We start from the raw sequence: 13,533 nt of genomic DNA on the forward strand, positions 1-13,533 counted from the left end.
TTCATTACATTATCTGTGAGGATTCTTTCATGTCAGAACGTTGTTTAATTAAAGAACCAGTTCTGTTGCCAGTCAACCTACATAAATGCATTTTTGACCATTTTTAAATGTTTTCGACCAATAAAACATATCAAAATTTGCACTTCTGTGCGTTACTAAATTATTTTTCTGCTACTGAAATATTTAGCTTGCTAGTATATGAAGGAGTGTGAGGACCACATTGATAAAAAAATTATTTAATGCATTTTGAGAATAAAGTCAAAATCGTCAAAGTCATCATTTCAAGTCAAATAACGGCCACAGCTGCTACACTCTCTACAAAATGCCTTTGGGTAGAAACAACTTGATCAGCTGTGTTATTGTGTCTTGTGGTTCTACATGTCCCCTCTGTACTGTATGAAGGTGCAGCCATCCTTGAATCTAACCATTGCCAGTTTGTGTGGTTTTTCCTTCTGAGCAGATGCAGCTTTCTGCACTCTCTCTTTAACGTCCTCATACTTATCACTACATCGTGTTTGTGTACTAAAAGAGAAATAATTTCCTTGTTACGAAAACTGATTCTAAAGTATAGTTCCACTAACTCATGATACAAGACATTCTGGAGGGTATAACAGACGTGTCGTGGCAGTTGTTTGACTTGAAAGAACTTTAATCTGCACGTTTCGACTTTTTTCTCAAAATTTTAAATTTATTCTCAAAATGCACAATTTTTTTTCTCAATGTGGCCCTAATACTCTGTACTATTACCAGTGTGGCCAGCTGTTAAAGTAAGCCTGGAATGACATGGTCATTATGCTTCATAAAAGACTCAAGCCATTTTGTTTGGTGGTTTGTCCACGTCTTATGATTATAAAACATATATATATATGTAAATTGTACATGCAATAATATAGGTGTACACAACACTATTTTTCCAAGAAACATTTGAAAAAGAAGAAAGTAGAAGATGAAATGGCATTTTTTATGCTTTGCTCTGAGTATTTACGGATCTGTCAGATTTCCGATATGTCCCCCCCAATAATAAACTCCTTCCTATGCCCTTGACTGTATGTTAGTGCACTGCATTGTTTGCACATCTGCCACTGCACTAATGATTATCATTTGCATTACATTGCACTAACGGATTCATTCGTATCCCTGTATTCTTTGTTTTGTATTGTTTTCCTAGTTTTCAGAGCACTAAACCCCTGTAAAGCTTAGTATAGTTTGTATAATAGTATAGTTTGTATAGTGTGTTAGTCTGTATTGTTAATATAGTTTGTATAATTTATACCACCATTATTTGGATTCTATTTATTGTGTGTGTTAAGGTGCTGGATGCCCTAATTTCCTTTGGGATCAATAAAGCATCCATCCATCCATCCATCCATCCATCCATCCATCAATCCATCGATCGATCGATCGATCGATCGATCGATAGAGTAGTCACTCAAGACTGTAAGACCAGACTTACCAACCTGGCCTAGATTGACCTAGATTGAAGACCAAGGAGTTGGTCATTGACTTTAGGGAGTCCAGACCAAGGACACAACCAGTTCTTACTGAGGGAGTTGAGGTACAGACTGTAGATGCCTACAAGTACCTTGGACTGTGGTTAGACAGCAAGGTGGACTCGACATGCAATACAGAACATCTGTACAGGAAGGGACAGAGAAGGCTGTACTTCCTGAGGAGGCTGCGGTCTTTTAACATCTGCAGGAAACTACTGGAGATGTTTTATCAGTCCGTCATAGCGAGTGTCCTATTTTACACCGTGGTGTACTCGGGGGGGGGGGAGCACATCCAGGAAGGACACATCCAGGCTGGACAAACTGATCAGGCGGGCTGGCTCCGTGGTCGGCATGAAACTGGACTCTCTGGTGATGGTGGCAGAGAAGAGGACTATGGACAAACTACTGGACATTATGGATAATTATACCCTCTGCACACTGTCATTAGCAACCAGAGGAGCCTGTTCAGTGACAGACTACTCCTTCCCAAGTGTAGGACCAGCAGGCTAAAAAACTCATTTTTCCCTCACGCCATCAGACTGTACAACTCCTCTTTTTTTTTGGGGGGGGGGGGGGGGGGGGGTGTAACAGGAGGACAGAGGGAGGGGCGGAGCAGCAGCCTGTGCCTGACCACAACACAACATAAAGAAGTACTCGTCTGTTTTATTATTTATTTATTATCCATATGTCCATATGTTGTTTATTGTGATTTCTGTTGTGTTTGTGTGTCTATGTTACCAGCAAAAGCTGCTACTAGAGCTTTAATTTCCCTGACAGAATCTTCCTAAAGGGATTAATAAAGTTTTATCTAATCTAATCTAATCTAATCTAATCTACAGAATGGAGCAAACATCAGCCACCTCCTCTACATGGAGGACAACAAGTTGTATGCCAGGAGTGAATGAGGCATCATTTAACTGATCCACACCCCTAGAATCTACAGCAATGACACTGGATTGCCATTAGGACTGGAGAAGTGTGGTAGGATGGTGACAGAGAGGGAAGGTAGTCAGAACTGAGGGGATTGCATTACCAGAAGGCAGCATTGCAGACATGCAGACAACTAAAAGTACAACTGCCAAGTACCTCCAGACAGTAAGCAAAGTCCTGAGGAGTTACCTGAATGGGAAGAACAAGATCAGAGCAATCAACACCAACATCCTGCCAGTCGTCAGATACCCTGCTGGGATAAAAAGCTGGCTAAAGGAGTAGATAGAAGCTAATCAAGAAAAGAAAGCTCCTTACCTTGCATGGATGGTTTCACCCCAAATCCAGCACCCTGAGACTGTATGCTAAGCGGAAGGAAGGAGGCGTCAGAACCACCATCCTGGATGAAACAACAAAGATCCACAAGTACATCAGGAAGGAGGCCATAAATGATCATGTGCTTAGTGAATACATCAGGTGACAGAAACCCTAGAAAGAAGAGGAGCAAGAACAGAAACCAACATGGAAGGACAAGGTCCTGCACAGCATGTGCCACCGGCAGATAGAAGAAGTGGCTGATGTCAAAAAATCCTACTTGGAAAAAGCTAGACTGACAGACAGCACAGAGGTACTAATCATGGCAGCACAGGAACAAGCTCTAAGCACAAGATCAATAGAGGCTGGGGTCTACCACACCAGGCAAGACCCCAGGTGCAGGCTGTGCAGAGATGCCCCTGAGACAATCCACTACATAACAGCAGGGTGCAAGATGATAACAGGCAGGGCATACATGAAATGCCATAACCAAGTGGTATGGTATATGTGACTGATCAATACAGTGCACTGATTCATATGTTATTGACATAAGAAAATAGCCCCTGCAACTTGTGACTCCTTTTGCCAGATCGGGTTACATACATAGCCACTTGGTTAGGAGCTTGGTCATTCAGGAAAGTAATTTTTCTGACTGTATTCAACTTGGCAGTAAATTAAACTGTTATCCATTGTTTGCAAGCAAATTACACTCCTGTATAGCAGACATGAAAGTAGCTTTAGTATATTTCCTATTAATGGGACTACTGATACTCTATGAGTCATACTAAGTAGAAGGAAAGAAGTCTTACAAAAGAATAAGAATATAAACAACAATGTAATTAAAAAAATCTAAAAATCAAACAAAGTTTAAGTTAACAAAATCTATAGATGGTGTTTTGGCTTATGTGGTTAGTTCAGGCCATGTCTTTTTCACAGCAGTTGGACTCTTTCTAGTTTGTGTCTTCACTCTCAGAGGGTGGGCTCCAGTCTCACTGTACCATACAATACAAGAACATCCATATCAATTAGCAGTAGTCCTGCTAAATGACCCTTGCATTTCCTCTGCTGTGCTGATGAACTCAAGCAGAAGGAGGGGCAGCTGAACTGTGACACAGACGTGTTATTAAAGCTGTGAAAGCTGGCTTACATTAGAATCCTTTTTAAACCTTTGGTAAAATGTTGAGGTATAGATTATTATTTTATGGGAATATAAACAAATAATCCCAGCCTCACGTTTGCTTCAATGATTATTCATGTTTTACCTTGACTTGCACAAATACTTCTAAATAGACTGATATTTATATAGAACTTTTAAAAAATATAGTAGTGGATAAAGTACTTAATCGAAACTGTCAATAAACCATGCAATTATACTGAATTACAAGAAAAAGTCTCTATACAAAGACACAATATGACACAAACAGACCTGAGTGCAGATGACAAGTTGGATTTGTTCCGGCCTGAAGGGTCTGAAGGCTCTAACAAGGCAAGCCGTGGATGGACAAAGCCTCAATTAGAGCTGTGAGATGTTGGAGTGGATAGTAGACACTGAACATGGACCCCCCTCTGTTCCTTTACTGGTGCACCATGGACAACACAAAAATAAAGACAATGGGATTTGAGTCTGCTGAGATGCACTCCAAAGCATCACAGATAAAAAGTGCTTGCTGACATGTTCAAAGCATTATCAACCTTGTCATCTTCAGCCAGCAGATGTGTCTCTGCATGTTGACCCCTCACTGTGCTCCCGATCCATCGGGCTGTTTCTGCTCAAACACCATTAATGTCAATGTCCCATAGGTCAGTAATTGTTTCTTCACAGATCCCTTTAAGTCTAAATAACATATTTAATCTGCAATGTGCAAGAGAGTAAACACAAAGAAGCCTGAAATCATGCATATATAGTACAAGTATAAAGAATAAGCTGACTAATGTTATTACATTGTTTTGATCAAATTGTTTTTAAAAAGCCCATATAAGCACTAAATTCTGTCTGTTATTTCCTACAGTGAGCAAACCATTATTTCTGGTGGAACTGCTGTGAACAACAGAGAAAAGAGTTTCCTGTGGAAGACATGTGGGTACCATGTGTTCATATCTCAATAAGCATGACATAAGAATGACATTTTTCTCACTTATGTGCATAACATCACCTCTAAAATACTCATAAGTAGTGAAAATGTGATTTATAAAAATTTAACCCAGAGTAAAAGCAGACATCCTGATTCTATAGACGTGGTGTTGAGATCACACTCAAACTGTGGCTCAGAAACAATGCACAATTACTTTCACTTATTAAATCAAGAGTCTCAGGATGAAAAAATATTTAAATTGGTTAGATTCTATATTTCAAAATAAAAGTTGTTCTTACCTCGGTGATGCAGGTGCACACATGCAGGCTGCAGGGTTAAAACTGCAGGGTTAGAAATGTGAGAACCAGTTAGTGAAGCACCTCACTCACCCCAGTGAGGGCACACACACACAAACACACATGCACAAGCACAGACATACACCTCCCTGTGATCTTCCAACCCTTTCACACAATACATGACAAAGGGAAACCCCAACAAAGTCCAGCACATGCTAAAACTGAGTCCTGGCAATGTGAACCAAGCCCTCAATATGTCTGCAAAGGGACCAAATGGCCTGTAGCAGAGGTCTGATATTCCATACCCCCCAACCCCTGTTCCCACGCTGCAACAATACAAGCCAATGGATGTGGTCCTATGACTCCTCCAAGTCCAGTATCCTCAAGAAAGTGGAAAGCTGGTCATGACCAAGAGGCCAGGCACATTGTTCCTCCTGAATCTGAGGTTTAGTCGATGGGCAGACTATCCTCTCTAGTCCTCTGACATATATCATCCCAGAGAAGTGTTTTGTAGATGTTAACAAGCTTATGGGTCTTTCTCTTATTTCACAGCTTCTCTCAGAATGATACATGTAAACCTTGTTCATTACCAAAGTCAATATGATTCTCAGAGGATCAGAACTATGTGAATATTTGTTTAAATTGTGCTACTACTGGTTAAAATATTAGATTTTTGATACTCAGTTGAATTCAGTTGAAAGTTTAACTAGAACACTTGTTCAGGAGTAACTGGGCTGGAGCCAAGAGTTCAAACCGCATATTAGTGAAACCCCACAGATTACAGAGAAAAAAATTCTTTGTAATTTAGAGAAACTGCTGAAAGAAGAAGGTAGAGAAGCCACAACCTTCTTTAGATTGGGACATTTGTCATTTTGCTGGTGAATACTGAATAATGTTTTTTCAACTATACATTTTGAGGTTTAGATTGAAAAATCATGATAAAAAAAAAACAAATATAAAACTGTCAGGAAATATTTAGACAGCATGAAATCCTTGCAGATTTCAGTTTTTACATTTTTGTGTTTCTAACAGCCATGTAACATGTTTACCAGAAAAACACATTTATTGTGAAACTGGTTCTCACTAAGAAAGTGTACACATTTCGTTGTTCACATCTATGAGTCAGCAAAGCCCCATGGTTGCATACGGATATGCTTTAAAGTTGCAGTGAGTTCCGACAGCTTTAGTCATTAATTAACTACTTTCTTGTGAAACAGGTCAACTTGCCCTGATGTTAGTGTGCTTGTCTTATCAGGCAGCTGTCAGTCTTCCCAGCTCTAAGTGATGCAGATGTAGCACCTGATGGCTTCCCACCAACAAAACCAGAACGTGTCTGTAACATTAGAGACACGTTTCTGCTCTTTGTGCCACAGAAACGGCCCTGGTATCAAAACATTCAGCTTTTACAGGACTAGTGTGCCGTTACTGTTATGTTTTGTAACTTTTATAGTTTTAAAAATATTTAGGTTTTAAAGATTTTTCTTGCCATTGAATGGAGAAAGCTTCAAATTCTCTTCAAACCTGCTCTAATTTGAGAGTTTACTTCAACAGCTCTGCTTTCAGCTAGAGAAAAAATCCAAACTTTAAACAGGTCCCAAGACCTTAAACCAGTTAGATATTACAAAGGATTTTTTTTTTTCATTGTCATTATTACGTTATCAGTGACAGTTTAAGTTTTATAAAAAAATTTCAGACCATTTCTAGGATTACAATGGTTTTCCTTTACAGTGGGTGACATCACTGATTATGTCATATATTGAAGAATCTGACCTCTTTTATTTACATTTCTAATTTTTTTTTCTGTTTCAACTCTTTTTACTCCCACAACTTTTTGTCCATCCATACATTTTATACTTTAAGAAATGACTTTTCCAAAACACAGAGATGAGTGTGAGAGTGTCAGGAGTGCTCTCCACCTTCATCAGTAAGCCCAGCGTTAACGTTTCTCCGCTCCCTTGAGCAAAAGCCAAAATGGGGGCACTTTTTAAAATGTGATTTTCTGGTAATTTTTAGTGGCATTGACACAAAAGACATATGTCCTGCTTTAGTCCTTGTCCTTGTGCTCATAGTGTGAAATGTTTGTCACTGGGACCTACAAGTTTTCATGTGTCAAGCTCTTATTCTACAGAAGTTCAGCAGGGGTTTCTCACACACTTGGAAAGAAAGAAGTAAACAAAGGACCTAATCAGAAACAAGCTGCTTCTGATTGGTGAATCCAGTTTCAGTATTTAGCTGTATAACCTTTCTGCAGACTGATATAGGTACACACATGTGAAAAACCTGGGATTTAGGTACTTTGATTAACTGATTCACTACACCTCTGTTTGTGTGTGTGTGTGTGTGTGTGGTGTATAAGCAGCCACCAATCAGAGACAACTTACTTTTAATTTGTGGGTTCAAATGGAGCTTTGTTCCAGTTTCTGCTCGACTGCATTTTAACAGACAGCTAATATGACTCTGGCCAGGGCAAAGAGACACACAACAACACACTCTCACACCTGCATCTGGCATGCCATTTTATTAGGTACAGTTCTGGCCAGTACCATTACATTTTTTTTAACTTAAAAAATAATGGTTATCTGTCTCACCTGCATCAGAGACATTTTGTCTCAACTGTTTCAACATAGTCCCCACCTGCCTCCAGCATACTGTCTACACCCTCTCAGCCTATTTATTTTGACCAGATTATTCTAGTATTTAACTCAAGATGGGCAGCAGCGTTTTACATGTAGAAAGCAGCATTTTCACAACAGTGGTGTGCCCTGCCATGCACACAACTGTTGTTCATTGATCTACTGATGGTGAACTCACGAATGTCAACAGCCAGTGTTGCTTTGTGTACCTTTGTGACTTCCCTGACTATTATCTCGGGAATACTTTGGCCTATCAATGGTAGTCTTTGGGACTCCTCCCTGAGACACACACAAGGAATTTGGTGTCGTTACACCTCTTGGGGGTGCTGTAATTAACAAAAGTGCATTTTACAATACAACTTACTGGCAGATTTTAACACCTCTTCCTTGCTATTCTCATAACATTTTTCCTAGCAACTGTTGAATCTTGTTGCTTGGCTGCCTCATTGCTGCTTGCAGCTATATTTCATTTTGATTTTAATGCTAAAATTAAAAGTGTGTTAAGGACTGCTGAAAACTTTAATCTTCAATTGTTGCCTGTAAAGGTGGACATTGATCAGGAAGGACAAAGCTTTGGTGCACTATCCTCTTAGTTGGGACAACCCTATGAAAATAGTTTTTGGACATTTGCCCACAGTTTAAAGACAAAATTGCCAAATTGAAAAGAAATGAAAACAACTCAGGTTGTCTCCATCATTAGAGGCTCAGATGACCTGCAAAGTTTGGCTGAACAGTTGAATAGTGGAACACCCATCATATACACAAATACAATGAAAATTAAAACAAGATGTAAAAAATTAAGATAAAAAAAATGTAAAAGGACAAAGTTAAGTCACTCAATAATATGGTCTGTGCCCCAAAAACTACAGAATACTAATGATGTAAGATGGGTTACCAGGAAATTACTCAGTATTTAAAATTACTTAGTGTATAATTTGTGTCTCCTCTCCTAGAAAATACACAGAAATTAGGCAGGATTAAGCCACTACATAATACAGCCCGCAATTTTTTTTTTTTTGAAAGAGAGCTTTATTTGTCACATACATATACATGCAGTGAAATTCATTCTCTGCATTTAACCCATCACACACATGGAGTATGTAGTACACACAGCACAGCATGGAGCAGCCAAAGGGCGCCCGGGGAGCAACCTGGGGGGGGTGGGCTTGCTCAGGGACCCACAGTGATGCCAGCCCGAGGATTTGAACCAGGGTCCTCTCAGTGATGAACCCTCTTCTTCTCCCCTAGGCCACCACTAACCCTAACCCAATTTGAAATGTACAGAGTACTTACAATGTAAGACAGGGAAATACTGTTGGTTTTTCTTGAAAATTACCAGGAAATTATTATGCTGTACTTAAAATTTCTTAAGCTGTAATTAAAAATTACTTACACTTAAAATTTCTTACTGTATAATGTGTATCTCCTTTTCTGTAAAATACCCAGAAATTAGGCAGGATTAAGCCACAGTATGGCCAACACTTCAAAAAGTACAGGATACTTACAAAGTAAGTTGGGGAACTGTTGGTTTTTCCACTAAATTACCAGGAAATTACACACTACTTAATTTTACTTGCATTATAATTAGTTCGTTTCCTGTAAAAAACTGCCTTCTTACTTTCTTATTCTAGTGTACCTACTTTTATGTATTTTTAGGTAAATATAATTACATTGTAATTTCAACTAAAATATGTTGAAATTACACTTAAATATAGGGTACTTACACCCTTAGCTATAATATAAACTGTACTACATATGCCGGCCAGTCTCTAGCCACATACAAAAAATGTGATTAGGCGGAACAGCGATGTCCATCTTGGCCATTTTATTCAAGATGGTGGGACAGCATGGTGTCTTTCACATTCTGGTGTCTGCTCCTATGCATTTTTAATTGAATAATTTAATTAATTTTTAATTCTAAGTTTATGAGAACACAGCCATTTATTGGATGATGTAATTTCACACTATTCCATGTATAGTTATGAGTACAACATTATTTTTTTGTATTAAATACCTCAACGAATTACTTACTGTACCTTTAAGCAGACACAGATTTAACATGCTGTTTGTTAAATCTCCAAACAGTGTCCATTAATGTATTAAAACACATCTGCTTAATGATGCTTATTCTATTTGAAGTTCTTATATGACTGTGTGTTACTGTCAGATTGTATCAGCAGTGGAGTCAGAAGAGGATTGTTCACCGAGACCTCAAGGTACTAAAGGAGAAACAAACAAACAAAAAAAACTATATGTGTGAATGTGAGTGTGAAGGGTTATTCATCCAGGGTGTACCCTTCTAATCACCCCCGTGACAGCCCAGATTTGGGAGGCCTAATTTTTTAGGCCTCCCTTCTTCTGTCCAGTTTTCCTGAGCTGATACGAGCTGTTGATCTGTCCATCAACTTTTTTTCTGAATTCGCCAGTCCATGGTCATTTATAGTTGGAAGTCATCTGATAATTGATGTTCCTAAGCTGAGTTTTTTGAAACTTGATATGAGTATTCAATATGCTTGCAAAATGCTTCAGACAAATTTTTTATTTTCAATTTTTTATGTTTTTAAAATTTTGAAGATAAACAGTTCGAGACCCGGCCCCGGATAAGTGGAAGAAAATGGATGGATGGATGGAGATAAACAGTACATTCATGGTTAACTTCAGTGACTACTTCTCCCTTCTTTATTGGCTGAAGCTTTTGAAACTTGCGACAAGTATCCATTGGGCAAAACTTTACAAAATGCTACAGATGAATTTCTAATTTTTGACTTTTTTATTTTTTAAAAATTTTTGAAATTTTCAATTTGATGTGTAATTTCAGTTGCTACTCCTCTCTTATTTTGTTTGCCAATTCTTCATTAGGCAAATGTCCACAGAATGTTCCAGAAAGATTTTCAATTTTTTGACTTTTTGTTAATGTTGACAAAAATGTCTAGCTATGTCGTTACTATTTGATAACAAAAATAGCTGTACTCTGATCAGAAAAATACTCCTACAGCTTAGATGTTATGAACTGTCATGAGCAGCTTAGGCCATTTTAGATTTACATGTGCCAAAGCAATCATGTGCAGTCATGTGCTAACCCTAACCCTAACCCTTGTAATTTTTAGTACTTGATCAAACTGGGAAGCAGTGAAAGACTGGAAAAAATGGTTTCCGTTCAACGTATATTGTAGGTTTTGACTTTTACGTCTTCTGTAAATTTGAATTTTTCAAATTTCTTGCTGCATATTAAAATCTTCATGAAATGCACATCAGTGATTAACTTTAATTATTGTTCGTCCGTCATTTATCAGCCAGTTCTTTTTGCAACTTGGTATGAGTACTTATTGGGCAAAGCTCTACAAAGTGTTGCAGTTAATGTACCATTGCGCCTGGCTGAGAATTTCCGGTGTTAGCTACCGGAATGGTAGCTATTGCTATCATCACAGTTAGCTAGTGGCATGGCCATTAGCACTAGCACATGGCCGTGTGGTACAGAGGGGACCCCACTCAGTCCAATAGCGTCAGCCTGCGAAATTTTTCTTGCTAGAACCCTGCCAGAAATTATATATTAATGTTTATCTTTATTTTGGATGTCTTTCCCTTTCCATTGGTTGAATGGTGAATACATTTGTGTGCTGCAGTTCAAATGAAGAGCCTTCTAACAAATCTCCAAAGATGCCATAGACCCCAACTTTCTAAACATCCACTTGCACATGGACTCACTATTTCACAAGCACAATGAATGGATGAAAAACAAACTAAACATGAATGATGTTTGGCTAGGGAAGTTGTGCCTTTTGCTGTGCCTCTTGTTTGATCAGCTTCATTGACCTACAGACAAATTAGTTTCCATCCCAATATATCACATACTGTACAAGAAAAACATGACAGCAGAGCTCTATAGGCCAGCAGGTTCCTTGTTTTAAGGCGACATTACACACCATACGGAGGTATTCCAAGTTTTTGAGTAATAGCTCATTGGAAATCACCTTGTTGGTGCAAAAATACTATTTTATGCCTGTCAAACTTTGTTATCTTAAACATTTTTTGTAGATTGAGCTAAGAGTGATTCATATGTAAGTGGCTTAACAAATGAGAAAAAAAAAAAAAACTGTTAAGTAAAAATGGCCAGGTACAAAGACTGAACTGAAAATAAGTAAAAAAATCAGCCAATGTTCATAGAAAGACCTTCAGAAAGACCTTCAGAAAGCCTGGGAAACCACTTTAAAAAAATACAACAAAGTCTGATTCCTTGGAAGCAAAATATGAAGAAATGGGGGTGGCTCAAGACTTTTAAACAGTACTGTAGGATCATAAATTTTATGAGTGCACCTACATGAGTGCAGTTTTATTAATTAATGTGTTCAGAACAAATTATGCCACAACATTTGATGGAAATGAAAATAATCAACCTACAGAGGGATGAATTCAAAGATATCCTGAAAATCAAAGTGAAAAAATGATGCAGCAGGCTAGTCCATTTTGCTGAAATTTCATTGCAGCAACTCAAAATGGTCTTCAGTAGTTTGCATGTGCTTGTATGCATGCATGCCTGACAATGTTGGGACTCCTAATGTCCTAGTGTAACAAATGGTGTCCTGGGGGATCGCCTCCCAGATCTGGACCTGAGCTCCTGGACCTAACTGCTGGAGATTTAACATGAATGATGTTTGGCTAGGGAAGTTGTGCCTTCTACATTGGTGAAACCAAACAGCCTCTTCACAAACGAATGGCACAACATAGAAGAGCCACCTCGACAGGACAAGATTCAGACTGGTTCCCAAGAGTTTGCACCTTGGGTCCACAGTAAAAGGACATAGAGCTGACCAAATTCTATGGAGAGCACAGAACCACCTTTTGAGTGAAAGGATAAGACAGGTCCATTTCACCATAGATGCACTCCAGAACAAAATCCACCAGACTCAGCAGAAACTCTCATCACTCTTACCTCACACCATCGCAGAAGAAGTTTCTACATTTGTGGACAAAGCCCAGCTCGCACAACACATCAAAGGCAAGGAAAGACAACTACGTAAATTTCAAACTCTGCAAACCAAGGCATACCATTCATCTGTTAACAAACAGGACGACACGATAAGCAATGGAAACCAAGGAAAGTGGGTGAAGAACCTATCAGACAGGGTCCTCACCAAACCAGAAGAAAATGTGCTAGCCAAAGGACTCAACTTTGCCATAGCCCCACAACAGCTTCCTATAGTAGACCTCATCACAGCAACAGAAACCGCTATAAGAAATAACAAACTTTCTCATCCTGTAGCAGAACAGATCAGGATGAAAGTTTCAGCCACTCTCTCCAGTGCAAGACTTCCTCCATCCAACCTCACCATTCAGGAGAAGAAGGCCATCACAGCCCTAAGCAAGGATCAAAACATCACCATACTGCCAGCCGACAAGGGGAGGTGCACGGTTGTGCTGAATTCATCGGATTACCACAACAAAATTACTACACTCCTCAGTGACAACAATACTTATGAGGTCTTGAGACGTGATCCCACAAGCAACTACAAGAAAAAAGTTGTTTGCTGCCTGCAACAACTTGAAAAGGAAAAAGCCATTGACCGCCCCACTTACTACCGCCTGTACCCTGGAGAAGCCACTCCATGCATTTATGGACTCCCAAAGATCCACAAAGAAGGAGTCCCACTTCGACCCATTATCAGCAGTATAAACTCGGTCACCTACAACATTTCCAAACACCTCGCCACCATCTTATCACCGCTTGTTGGCATCACACCCCACCACATTGAAAACTCTACAGATTTTACTAACAAGGTCCAGAATCTTGTACTGGATCCAG

Source organism: Archocentrus centrarchus, chromosome 1 (assembly GCF_007364275.1).
Source record: "Archocentrus centrarchus isolate MPI-CPG fArcCen1 chromosome 1, fArcCen1, whole genome shotgun sequence".
Lineage (NCBI taxonomy): Eukaryota > Metazoa > Chordata > Actinopteri > Cichliformes > Cichlidae > Archocentrus > Archocentrus centrarchus.